We start from the raw sequence: 14,259 nt of genomic DNA, 5'->3' as shown, positions 1-14,259 counted from the left end.
ATGAACAGGACCGGCGACAAAGGGCAGCCCTGTCGGAGTCCAACATGCACTGGGAACAGGTCCGACTTAGTGCCGGCAATGTGGACCAAACTCCTGCTCCGCTCGTACAGGGACCGGATGGCCCCTAATAAAGGGCCCCCGATTCCATACTCCTGGAGCACCCCCCACAGGGCATCACGAGGGACACAGTCGAATGCCTTCTCCAGGTCCACAAAACACATGTGAACCGGTTGGGCAAACTCCCATGAACCCTCGAGCACCCTGTAGAGGGTATAGAGCTGGTCCAGTGTTCCACGGCCGGGACGAAAACCACACTGTTCCTCCTGAACCCGAGGTTCGACTATCGGTCGGACTCTCCTCTCCAATACCCTGGCGTAGGCCTTACCAGGGAGGCTGAGGAGTGTGATCCCCCTGTAGTTGGAACACATCCTCCGGTCCCCCTTCTTATAAAGGGGGACCACCACCCCAGTCTGCCAGTCCAGAGGCACTGTCCCCGACCGCCACGCAATGTTGAAGAGGCGTGTCAACCATGACAGCCCTGCAACATCCAGACACTTGAGGTACTCAGGGCGGATCTCATCCACCCCCGAAGCCTTGCCACCGCGGAGCTTTTTAACCACCTCGGTGACTTCAGCCTGGGTGATGAAAGAATCCAACCCCGAGTCCCCAGCCTCTGTTTCCACCACGGAATGCGTGATGGCAGGATTGAGGAGATCCTCGAAGTACTCCTTCCACCGCCCGATAATGTCCTCAGTCGAGGTCAGCAGTCTCCCGCCCCCACTATAAACAGTGTTGGCAAAGCACTGCTTCCCCCTCCTGAGGCGCCGGACGGTTTGCCAGAATCGCTTCGAGGCCAACCGGTAGTCCTTCTCCATGGCCTCACCGAACTCTTCCCAGGCCCGAGTTTTTGCCTCTGCCACAGCCCGGGCCGCAGCACGCTTGGCCTCACGGTACCCGTCAGCCGCCTCAGGAGTCCCACAAGCCAACCACAGCCGATAGGACTCCTTCTTCAGCTTAACAGCATCCCTTACTGCCGGTGTCCACCACCGGGTTCTGGGATTGCCGCCACGACAGGCACCGCAGACCTTACGGCCGCAGCTATGGGCAGCAGCATCGACAATAGATGCAGAGAACATGGTCCACTCGGACTCTATGTCTCCAACATCCCCCGGGATCTGGTCGAAGCTCTCCCGGAGGTGGGAGTTGAATACATCCCTGGCCGAGGGCTCCGCCAGGCGTTCCCAGCAGACCCTCACTATGCGCTTGGGCCTGCCGAGTCTGTCCGGCTTTCTCCCCCTCCAGCGGATCCAACTCACCACCAGGTGATGATCAGTGGACAGCTCAGCCCCTCTCTTCACCCGAGTGTCCAAAACATGCGGCCGAAGGTCTGATGATACGACAACAAAGTCAATCATCGACCTCCTGCCTAGGGTGTCCTGGTGCCAAGTGCACTGATGGACACCCTTATGTTTGAACATGGTGTTCGTTATGGACAATCCGTGACTAGCACAGAAGTCCAATAACAAAACACCACTCGGATTCAGATCGGGGAGGCCATTCCTCCCGATCACGCCTCTCCAGGTGTCACTGTCGTTCCCCACGTGGGCGTTGAAGTCCCCCAGCAGAATAATGGAGTCCCCGGGAGGGGCACTATCCAGCACCCCCGACAGGGACTTTTTAAATGAATTTTTAAATGAACAAACTGAGAGAAACTTCTACCACATATTTCACAAGAAAACGGTCTCTCACCTGTATGAACTTTCTTACATTTAAATAACCAAACTGAGATAAACTTCTACCACATATTTTACAAAAAAAAGGTCTCTCACCTGTATGAACTTTCTTATGAATTTTTAAATGAACAAACTGAGAGAACCTTTTTCCACATGTTTGACAAGAAAAAGGTCTCAGAGCAGAAGTCTCTATCAAAGCAATGGACTGGTTCTGGACATGCTGTACTCCCTTTAGTCTGTGGCAGAGGTCTTTCTGGTCCGGTTTAGTTGGTAAATGTTTTGGTACCCACCATTTACGGTTAATCATTAAAGAATCTGGTTCCTCCTCTTCTTTTTTAATCCATGGAGGTCTTGGTTTCCCCCGTTTGGTCAGATGAGGATCTGGTTCCATCTGTGCCTCTTCAGTCCATTCAGGTTCTGTTTCCTCCTGGTCACGACTAGACCTGCTCCCCTGGTTACAGAGCTGTTGGATGGCAGAAGCTTCCTCCTCATTGGACACATGTGGCTTTTGGAGGTCTGCGACAACAGAGGGAGAAAGAAGAGAACATTTCCTTTAAATAAGGCAGGTATGTTGATATTCAAAAATAAGAAAATGGAATCAAGAAAATATCTACTGACATAAACTTGCTCATATCTATAGTCAGACAAATAAGGAAAGAGTTTCCAACAACAATTTTCACAGCTTTGTTTTTCTCATTCAGTTTTCACCAGATCAGCTCACAAGTCTGCTTTTCCTTTTATGACATTTCTGCGATTTGATTACATTTCAGATTTCTGCTTTGTAATAATTTGCATGTTTTAGTAATTTCTGAAACACCTCTTGACTCGACTTTTGAAGATAATAAATTGAGGGTTCATTGCTATAATATATATAGGAGAGATAGTGGTGGAGTTGCTTGTTATATTCAAGATTATATACCAGTTAAAATGAGAAATGATCTAATGATTGAAGACACTGAAATACTTTGGTTGCAAACATATTTTCCACACAATGTTGATTGATTGCCGTTATAGACCACCTGTTGCAAATACTTTGTACCTCCTATCTGTGAAATGTTATACTGCAATAGTACTTTGGGGCTTTGAAACATATTTTATGAGTGATGTAAATATAGATTGGCTATCACAGAATTGGTCCTTACAAAAGAAGTTGTCAGCTGTCTCTAGGACCTATGGATTTACTCAATTAGTTAAAAAACCTACAAGAACATGCTTAAAAAATGACAAGGGGTCTGAGGATCTCATCTTGGTACCTAATGGCAGTCAGACTACCACTGGTGAGCAGTCAGGCTACGCCCATGCGGCCCTCCAAAGAAATGTCACCCCACACCATTACTGACCCACTACCAAACTGGTCATGCTGAAGGATGTTGCAGGCAGCAGATCTCTCTCCACGGTGTCTCCAGACTCTATCACGTCTGTCACATGTGCTCAGTGTGAACCTGCTTTCATCTGTGAAGACCACAGGGCGCCAGTGGCGAATTTACCAATCCTGTTGTTCTCTGGCAAATACCAAGCGTCCTGCACGGTGTTGGGCTGTGAGCACAACCCCCATTTGTGGACGTCGGGCCCTCATACCATCCTCATAGAGTCGGTTTCTAACCGTTTGTGCAGACACATGCACATTTGTGGCCAGCTGGAGGTCATTTTGCAGGGCTCTGGCAGTGCTCCTCTTGTTCCTCCTTGCACAAAGGTGGAGGTAGCGGTCCTGCTGCTGGGTTGTTGCCCTCCTACGGCCTCCTCCACGTCTCCTGGTGTACTGGCCTGTCTCCTGGTAGCGCCTCCAGGCTCTGGACACTACGCTGACAGACACAGCAAACCTTCTTGCCACAGCTCGCATTGATGTGCCATCCTGGATGAGCAGCACTACCTGAGCCACTTGTGTGGGTTGTAGAGTCCGTCTCATGCTACCATGAGTGTGAAAGCACCACCAACATTCAAAAGTGACCAAAAACATCAGCCAGAAAGCATAGGTACTGAGAAGTGGTCTGTGGTCCCCACCTGCAGAACCACTTCTTTATTGAGTGTGTCTTGCTAATCACCAAAGATTTCCCCCTGTTGTCTTTCCATTTGTACAACAACATGTGAAATTGATTGTCAATCAGTGTTGCTTCTTAAGTGGACAGTTTGATTTCATAGAAGTTTGATTTACTTGGAGTTATATTGTGTTGTTTAAGTGTTCCCTTTATTTTTTTGAGCAGTGTATGTATATATATATATACAGGGGTTGGACAATGAAACTGAAACACCTGGTTTTAGACCACAATAATTTATTAGTATGGTGTAGGGCCTCCTTTTGCGGCCAATACAGCGTCAATTCGTCTTGGGAATGACATATACAAGTCCTGCACAGTGGTCAGAGGGATTTTAAGCCATTCTTCTTGCAGGATAGTGGCCAGGTCACTACGTGATACTGGTGGAGGAAAACGTTTCCTGACTCGCTCCTCCAAAACACCCCAAAGTGGCTCAATAATATTTAGATCTGGTGACTGTGCAGGCCATGGGAGATGTTCAACTTCACTTTCATGTTCATCAAACCAATCTTTCACCAGTCTTGCTGTGTGTATTGGTGCATTGTCATCCTGATACCTCACACAGCTCCAGAGACTTAATGAAGATTTCAGTGAAGATGGGTGCCAGTTGGTCGGCGCAGGCTCTCAGGCATGATGAGGAGACATTATCAGGTTTCTAGGATTTCCTTCTTTCACCTCCAGAACATTGCCAAAATTAGAAATATCCTGTCCAGGAGTGACGCTGAAAAACTAGTCCATGCATTTGTTACTTCAAGGCTGGACTATTGTAATTCTTTACTATCAGGATGTCCACAAAATGCATTTAAAAGCCTTCAGCTGATTGAAAATGCTGCAGCAAGAGTTCTGATGAAAATTCAAAAGACATTTCTCCTATTTTAGCTTCCCTTCATTGGCTCCCTGTTAAATCCAGAATAAAATTTTAAATTTTCCTCCTCACATATAAAGCCCTTAATGATCTAGCTCCATCATACATCAGAGATCTGATTGGTCCATATATTCCTAACAGGGCACTTTGTTCTCAGACTGCAGGTTTACTGGTGGTTCCTAGAGTCTCTAGAAGTAGAATGGGAGGCAGATCCTTTAGTTATCAGGCTCCTCTCCTGTGGAACCAGCTCCCAGTTTTAGTCCGTGAGGCAGACACCCTATCTACTTTTAAGGCTAGGCTTAAAACTTTCCTTTTTGATAAAGCTTATAGTTAGAGTGGCTTAGTTTATCCTGAGCTATCTCTGTAGTTATGCTGCTATAGGCTTAGGCTGCTGGAGGACATAATGACCACTTTCACTCGCTCTGCTACATTCTCATACTACTCTCCAGTTTTACGTTATTTGCTGTTATTTCAGCTTTTAACTTTATGTTCTCTCTCTTTTCTCTTCCTAGAAGCTACACCTGGCCTGACTCTGTATCTACCTGTGATACCTTCCTGGAGGGGGCATCGTCCAAGCTTCTGCTGCCAACAACTTAATGCTCACCTTCTACCAATTACCTACTTGGCCCTGTCTTTCAGTGTTTAACCCTGTCTCTCCTAGACATGGCTACTGGCTGAGCTTCTACTGTGACTAACTCTATGTTCTCTCTTTCATCCTCTAGACTTGAAAGCTGGCTCAGAGTTTACCTGCTTAGCTGTCTTTCTCTCCTAGATAAAAACCCCTAAAAGACCTACTACCATTAATGTTTCACTTTGCCATTTTCTATAGAAAGTACTGCTGGATCAGTGCTTCTGTGTTCATTTTCTGTTACTGCTCTGTTCTCTTGTCCGAGCTACCACACCCTGTTGGCGGTCAGACGCCTCGGAGCTCCTCCAGTACTTGGTCCCCAGAAGCGATCACACACTCTATCTAAAGACTCTTAAAGGAATGACTCTCAACCAGTTTCTAACTTTTAGCTCCTTTAATCTAAATTAAGGCAGAGGAATGATTACAGAGATCGTCGCCGTCTGTTAGAGGATGACGAAGAGCCTCGATAGAAGGTCGCGTGTAGTTTTATATCTGGCACTCCAATGCAATGGATGTGCACTCCCTCAGTGATTATCAGTAGACTATTTGTCACCATTGTGGTGTCTATCTGTTAGATTTTGTAGTAGCGGGTGTACATCCTTAATCTAAGTGTGCTGTAGGTTTCTAATCAACCCAGTTATACCAGCTGCTCCACTATCAACCGCAGTACCCCAGCTTCAGGTCATTTATGACAATCCTTGGGGCATTTATCCTTGTACTGTGTGTCTATGAGCATTCTTATCCTATTGTAACAAAAGGGAAACATTAGAAATTATACTTTACTTCACTATAGTATATATGGGAAAAACAGCTATGAGCAAATTAATAAAGGTTATTCCTAACACTCTCAAACCCCCAGTCGGTCGTGGCAGATGGCCGCTCACACGGAGCCTGGTTCTGGTTCTGTTGGAGGTTTCTTCCTGTTAAAAGGGAGTTTTTCCTTTCCACTGTCGCTACATGCATGCTCAGTATGAGGGATTGCTGCAAAGTCAACACCAGTGACTGTCCACTGTCTCTACATGCTCCTCCAGGAGGAGTGAATGCTGCAAGTCACTGACTGGATGCAATCTGCTGGGTTTCCTTAGACAGAAAAACTTTTAACCAATTTGAATAAATAACTGAACCTGACTGTTTGGTAGTTAGGATTAATTGGAATGTATGAACCTGACTTGAAATCTGTATGATTGGATTAAATTGACTTTGTAAAGAGCCTTGAGATGACATGTGTTGCTAACTGGCGCTATATAAATACAACTGAATTAAATTGAATTGAATCCTTAGTGCAGACAGGGGTCTGAAGGTGGGGGGTGGTTGATGTATGGTAAGAATTTGTGTCTGAATGGGATGTGAAGGAGTCGAGCTGAGGTATGAACTGCTGCTTTTCATACCTGCAGTAGAAGCTATTCAACTGATTTGCCAGGAGAGGGTTCTGCTCAGGGTTGGGGGGAAGGTCTCCTGTAGACAGTCAGGTTTTTCAAACCATTCCAAACAGCAGAAGCGTCTCGACGTGAGAAGCTTTTCTTTAGCTTCTTACTGTAGCTTCTCTTCGCTGCTTAGATCTCCTCAGTCAGTTTGTTCCGGACCTGCTTACACAGGGCCCGGTCCCCACTGCTGTGAGCCTCTTCCTTATCTCTGTGCAGCTTCCTCAGATGTGAAGTGAACCAAGGTTTATTGTTATTGTATGTGCAGAAGGTCTTGGTCTGCACACATGTTCTCACAGAAAATAATGTATGATGTCACCACTTCACTAAATTGGTTTAAATCAGTGGCTGAAGTTTCAAAAACAGTCCAGTCAGTCAAAGAGGGCCTGTAACATCTGCTTTGACTCAATAGTCCACTTTTGAACAGTCTGAGCCACAGGTTTGGAAGCTAAAAATTTCTGCCTGTAGGTTGGGATGAGGTGGACCAGAGAGTGGTCAGAAAGTCTTAAAGCAGCCCTGGTGACAGCATGATATACATCCTTTAAAGTTAGTGTAGTTGAGAGAGTACAGAAAGGTCAACATGGATTCATTCTCATCAGAGGAGGATCCCTCATTATCATGGTTCTCCTCAATGTTATCCTCTGTCTCAGAGATGACTCCTCTGTGTCACCTGCATGTTCAAAGAGGTTGTGTTATGATTTGGGGTTGTTTGGTTTTTAGTATCGGGTTTTTTCCTTATGTTTTTCACTGCTCAAGTTTTGAATCATGCTTCTGTTTATTATTTTCCTGTTTATGCTTTTGTTTCATGTTTTTCTAGTTATAGTTCTATTAGTTTGTTTCCTTGGATTTGCGTTCTGTTCAAGCCATGTTTTGCTCCTGTCATGTTGTGTTCTCTGTTAATCAACTTTATTCGGTTCACCTGCACCTAGTTAATCTGTCTTGCTTCACCTGGTTTACACTCCATATATACACACCTGTTCTGTCATTCATTGCGGAAACATTTTTCTCTGATCATGTCTTGTTCTCATATCAAGTCTTGTTTTTTGATCATGCCATGCCTATCTCGCCTGCCTCCTGTTGAGAGTGAGTTTTTTGTCATTAAACCTTTGCACTTACCGTCACGCTGCCTGCTCCTCTGCATTCTGGGGTCCTATATCTCGCAAACCATAACAGGTTGACCACACCTCATTTACAGAAAACCTCTTAGAAGTCATTTTCAGTTGAGAACGGAGCAGAAAGGGAGTGTTATGGATGTATGATTCTGTGGCCTTTCATAATTATCTCTTTGCTGCCCTAATTAAATATCTCTGCCCTTGTTGCTTATCTGCCGCAGCGCTCACTGCTACAGCTTACACACCATAACTGTTGATTTCATATAAGATGCAACACATAGTCAAAGATAAACTGATGCAAGAGGATGACCTTTAAGAGGGTTAAGAACAGGCATAGATAAAAGCAGGACTCACGCTCCATTCGTTGCTCCTCTCGGTTCATCCCTAAGATGGGCTGAGGGGGGCCCGGTACCGAAGGTGAATGTTACTGTATCTGTTCAGTTGTATACTCTGTACACTGATCATTTTGGCGTTAAATCTTACTTAACCATTTCTCAAAAGAGATGGTTCAGAAGGTTCCTGTGCAAGTTTTTAAGCTTGTGCCACCCCTAAGTGGTATGAAGTATCAATATCTACACAGGAACGGTATTTTTCCATCCCGATAGCATGAGAAATATAAAACTTCTTGCAGTGTTTCCCGTTCTCCATGTTGAATGAACTGTCAATGGTTCACGCACTGATATAGTTATGGTTATGTAGGATAAGAGCCCTAAAGTTTTTTCAAGATGAGAAAATGTCATGTTATTGTGACCTCAAATTGACCCCAAAGAAAATAGAAGGACATCAAACTTCTCAAAGTTTTAATTCCTGCGTATCACTGCTTCATGCTGTTTAATTTTTGTCTCTGGTCTCCCTGATCTCCTCCAGTTTGGCTAAACCAAGTCGAACCTGAACCTGCAGATTCTCAACAGAAACCTCCAGCTGTTTTCTTTCTCTCAGGGCCTCATTTGCAGCCTGAGCTACAAAACACACAGCATCAATTTCACTGACCTCCTTACTAGAGAAGAGGTTATGGAGCTGCTCTGTGATCTCCCAAGAACCGAGATGGTGCAGTTACAGTTCATAGATTTCTCTCCAAAATGGAAACTTTCAATTCAATTCAGTTTATTTATATAGCGCCAATTCATAACACCTGTCGTCCCAAGAAACTTTACAAAGTCAATTAATCAAATCATACAGATTCCAAGTAAAATACATACATTTCAGATTATACTAGTTATCAAACGATGCCAAAAAATTCAGTAAATTATTCAAGTTGGCAAAAACGTTTTGTGGAAACCCAGCAGATTGCATCATGTCACTGACTTGCAGCATTCACTCCTCCTGGTTGAGCACGGCACCCTTTAATGGTGATTTGTTTTTCTTCTAGTGGAACTTTGTAAGCAGGAAAAGGCCTGTTTGTGATGTAAGCAGAGGGCTTTCTCCTTTAACAACATCAGCCAATCATTTAGCTTCTGGCTTTGAATCAGTGCAGATCTGATTTAGTCCCACTGACTGACTGGTAAAAATCTGAAGCTAATATGAATAAATGTTTCAGTGGGAGGATGTTGAACCAATGTAACCAAAGTGTTACAGTAACAATGACCAACAGAGTTGTTGTCAGTGAACTTGACAAAATGAAAAATGATGTGACAGTCAATGTTAGCGCTCCTGATATCTTAGGATCATCTAATGCTGCCATGACTACATCTGAAACTTTCTTGCTGTGAGTAAATCTGTCAGGGTGATAATGTTCTTCCAGTGTAACAAAAGTAGTAGTGTAAAAACCACAACAGTGATGAGAGTTCTTATCAGTAGCAGACACATCTTGATCGTCGGAGCTGATTCTTCTTTGGTGTCAATCTGCCTGTAGTCAAACATGAGAGGACAGACACAAAAATGATGAAACTGTAAGAAACTGTTGTTTTATTATCTAATCAGTCCTCAGGTCATTCATACAGGTGCATTAAAATAGTTTTCATAGAAACTGAGAAACTAACCATGAACAAATTACACAACATCCTCCATGATGAAGGGCTTGCTGGGTAAACAGGTTTAAAAGGTTTAAAACTAAGTAAACTTTTATTACATGTGTTATATATTTCCTAATGTGGGGTTTTGTTGCCACAGAATAAATGTACTCAGACTAAATCTTATTTGGCTCAATGTAAAATTATACTACTGTGATAAAAGGTGAATTTCTTTGAAAACTGTTTAGATGTTAGGGTGCAAATAAAGACCAATTATACATACTCAGTAAATTAGAATATGAGCTAAAATGAGACTTGTTTGTCAGATTAAAATTAGGTATTAAGCATACTTTTCTTTAAGACCACATTTCTCCATTAAATTACTTTTTTGGTCTGATGTAATTTTCTAATCTTAAATGTTGTGTTTTTATTAGCTGTGAGCAGAAAATCATCATAATTAACAGAAATAAAGATTTGAAATCATCCCTTTGTGTATAATTAATCTATATAATGTGTTTCACTCAGTGGTGGAGTTACTGGAATAAATGAACATTTCAATATTATTCTAATTATTAAGTATGACTTTATGTCTAGGTACTTTACTGACTCTATGACAGCTGACCTTTCTAAGAAATGTCAGGATTTGCTCAGTGAAACCACTTCGAAATTAATGTTTTCTAAGATATATTTTTAGTTTTCAGCAAGTAAATGCCAGTCAGGCAGAGGTTTGGTCTTTGCTGCAGCAGGTAACTCAGCTGCAAAATGACCAATGTTAATGATTTAATATATGTTAGATCTGTTGAGTTAAAGATGAATCGCAACAAACCTCGGTTGGGTGTTGGCAACACAACTTGCAGATCCAAATGATCTTAAAGTGTTGTCTGGATTTCCAGTCAGGGTCTGACTAATTCCTGAAAAACAACAACAAACACACAACCTGTTTATGTCTTCTTGATCAGCTGTGAGGGTAAATTATATAAAGATATTTTAAAGGAAATCAGGAAAATAGTAAAAATAGAAAATATCAAACACATAAAGTCCAACAGGTAAGGCTGTATTTGCTTTCTATAAGAGGAATGAATGTTAAATGTAGTTTTATTCTTGTGAGCTTCACATTTGAAATCATTAGGAAGGTGGTGTTATCTGAAGCATTATATACTTATAAATACTAGCAGTTGTCACTGCAAATGTCAACTGCATATCTGAAAATAGACCGTAGTTGCTCACTGTTATCACTACAACTTCATATGACTGGAGGTATTTTAGGAAATGTTTGTTCTCAAGACAAATGCAACTGATAAATGGAACACTGATGTAAACAATGGATAGTGAGAAAAACAAAGTATGACACAGAAGTTAGACGTTTGAATACCAAAAGGTTGGATCCAAAGGGAGAGAAAGAAAAAATTAAGAAGAATGAAGAAACTATTTTTCCTGCAAATGGCTCCACCTTAGTAGAAATGCAAAAAAAAAAAAAAAAAAACAAGTTTGTTTCCAGCACCCAGAGCGGTGACTACCCAAGAAGCAGTTGAGTACATCTTGGACAGCTCAGTCCATCAATGATCTAACACAGAACCACAGGAGACAGACAACCACACAATCCCTCCAAAGACCAATTGAAAGTCCTCAGCTAGCATGAACATTGGATTATGAGAAGAAATCGGAGCACAAAAAGGGTTCAACCACAGCATCACTTTGCCAACAGCTGATTCAGGCATTTAAAAAAGATACTACATTGATTAAAATAAAGTGGTGCAAACCTTTGTTGATCCTTCTCTGCTCTTTGTGGTTCACGTCCTGCAGGGTGGTGAGTTTTGTTACACTGGATTAATTCACAAAAATATGGGAAAATTAGTCATTGTTTGGATGAGATTTGTTTAAAGAAATAAGATTAGCTTAACAAACGTAATGATCCATCTCCTAAATCAGGGGTGTTAAACTCCAGTCTTCAATAACTGAGGTTCTGCTACTTTTAGATGTGTTCCTGATCCAACACACCTGAAACAATTGGCTGAATTAACTACTCATCATGTAGTTGGGTTCTACACGGTCCGACTAATGGCCCAATCTATTGACTAAGCTGTCTTTACATGTGACACGTGTAAAGACGGCCGTGTCCTACATCATGCTGAAGAAACAAATTCATCATTGTTGAAAAACTTACCTCCAAGGATTCTTCAGAGAACATGAGGCTGAGCTCTGTGATCTTTTACAGTTGCTCCTTTTTAAATACAAAGACTTGGAAACACACGCCTACTTCTACTCAGAATGAAACAAAAATCATTACACCGTTTCTGGCTCTCATTCAACTTTGTAAAGAAATATGTGAGACCGGTCTTCCCCCAAGCAAGTGAAACCTTCGTATACTTCCTTTAGAAAGAGCATCACAAAGTGCCCAGTTTGACTTTTATCACAAACTACCTGAGGCTCTGCAGTGTAGGGCTCAGTTTGAGGTATTTTTACTGTCGTTTCAGTGCAAAACAAATCTTGTCAACAAGGATAATGGAGGAGATGTTTTTGCACCGACATCTTAAAGTGGTGATTGGCTTCAAAGTTTGGTTGAGAAAACGGGTTTCAGGTGTGGTGGTATGTTGGAGTTTATGCATATTGTTTGTTTTCATGCACAGTATTACTGTAAACTTTAACAGATATAGTAATGTCCTCTGAGGTCTTTAATCATTCAGTTGATTTTGGTTCGGGAGAAATTAACAGTTCAATATAACTAAACGGACCAGAACATTTCTGATATACTTTTAAATCCTCGACTTTTCTATGACATTTTATGTCTTGAAGACATGCTTGTAGTCTATCTAACTGGTTGGGTTAATCAGGATTTATGGATAAGTAAAGCTGAGTGTCATCAGCGTAACAGTGAAAATGTATCTTATGCTGCCTGATAATTTTACCTATTGGAAGCATATATATAGTAAAAAGAATTGGCCCAAGTACTGAACCCTGTGATACTTCAAAATTAACCCTGTAGTTTAAAGATGATTTATCATTTACATGAACAAACTGGAATCTGTCAGACAAACACAGTGCTGCTAAGATTCATACACCAGAAGTTAAAACATGTGAGACTGGTCTTCCCCAAGCAAGTGAAACCTTCGTATACTTCCTTTAAGGAGAGCATAACAAAGCGCCCAGTTTGACTGACTTTTATCACAAACCTCCTGTATGCTGGACTTATTGTGTATATGACCACTAGAGCAGGCTATCATTAGGTAGCGTTAGCTTACACGTCCTCTAGCTCGTACCTGTCAACCTGGTACCACTCCATGGCATCCCTCTCTCTCTGGTACTGATCCAGAGTGCTTTGTCTGGCTGCCTGCAGCCTACTCCTGATCGTCCTCCACTGTGATTGCAGCTATAGAGCAGCAGTCAAGGCTGTTGTTGTGTTTGTGTCTCATATCAATTCAATTCAATTCAGTTTTCAATTCAATTCCGTTTATTCATATAGCGCCAATTCACAACACACATCGTCTCAAGGCACTTCACAACAGTCAGGTTCATACATTCTGATTAATCCTAACCATTGAACAGTTCAGTCAGGTTCAGTTATTTATTCAAATTGGATAAAAAGTGTTTCTGTCTAAGGAAACCCAGCAGATTGCATCCAGTCAGTGACTTGCAGCATTCACTCCTCCTGGATGAGCATGTAGAGACAGTGGACAGTCACTGGCGTTGACTTTGCAGCAATCCCTCATACTGAGCATGCATGTAGCGACAGTGGAGAGGAAAAACTCCCTTTTAACAGGAAGAAACCTCCAGCAGAACCAGAACCAGGTTCAGTGTGAGCGGCCATCTGCCACGACCGACTGGGGGTTTGAGAGAACAGAGCAGAGACACAAACAGAACAAAGAAGCACTGATCCAGGAGTACTTTCTATGGGAAGGAAAAGTAAATGTTAGAGTCTGAAAGAGAGCACATAGAGTTAGTTACAGTAGAAGCTCAGTCAGTAGCCATGTCTAGGAGAGAGAAAGGGTTAAACACTGAAAGACAGGGCTATGTGGATCATCTGTAGAAGGTGAGCATCAAGTTGTTGCCAGCAGAAGCTCGGACGATTCCCCTCTCCAGGAAGGTGTCACAGGTAGACACAGAGCCAGGCCAGGTGTAGCTTCTAGGAAGAGAATAGAGAGAACAAAGTTAAAAGCTGAAATAACAGCAAATAATGCAAAATCGGAGAGTAGTGTGAGAATGTAGCGAAGAGGGTGAAAGTGGTCATTATGTCCTCCAGCAGCCTAAGCCTATAGCAGCATAACTACAGAGATAGCTCAGGATAAACTAAGCCACTCTAACTACAAGCTTTATCAAAAAGGAAAGTTTTAAGCCTAGCCTTAAAAGTAGACAGGGTGTCTGCCTCACGGACTAAAACTGGGAGCTGGTTCCACAGGAGAGGAGCCTGATAACTAAAGGATCTGCCTCCCATTCTACTTCTAGAGACTCTAGGAACCACCAGTAAACCTGCAGTCTGAGAACGTAGTGCTCTGTTAGGAACATATGGACCAATCAGATCTC

At 42.6% G+C, this 14,259-nt stretch overlaps 1 long non-coding RNA gene across 1 annotated transcript; it reads right to left on the bottom strand.

The window, feature by feature from the left end:
• Window positions 1-8,879: 8,879 nt before the first annotated feature.
• LOC124870481 lies at window positions 8,880-12,616 on the bottom strand. The gene is made up of 4 exons (XR_007038785.1): window positions 11,906-12,616; window positions 11,502-11,563; window positions 10,568-10,652; window positions 8,880-9,638 (listed from the first exon to the last, which is right to left on the bottom strand). It is a non-coding gene; the product is annotated as an uncharacterized LOC124870481 (long non-coding RNA).
• Between the last annotated feature and the right edge of the window lie 1,643 nt (window positions 12,617-14,259).

This window comes from Girardinichthys multiradiatus, chromosome 6 (assembly GCF_021462225.1).
Source record: "Girardinichthys multiradiatus isolate DD_20200921_A chromosome 6, DD_fGirMul_XY1, whole genome shotgun sequence".
NCBI lineage: Eukaryota > Metazoa > Chordata > Actinopteri > Cyprinodontiformes > Goodeidae > Girardinichthys > Girardinichthys multiradiatus.
Note: the sequence above shows the minus strand (reverse complement) of the source record. Positions and strands in the feature narration are given on the sequence as shown.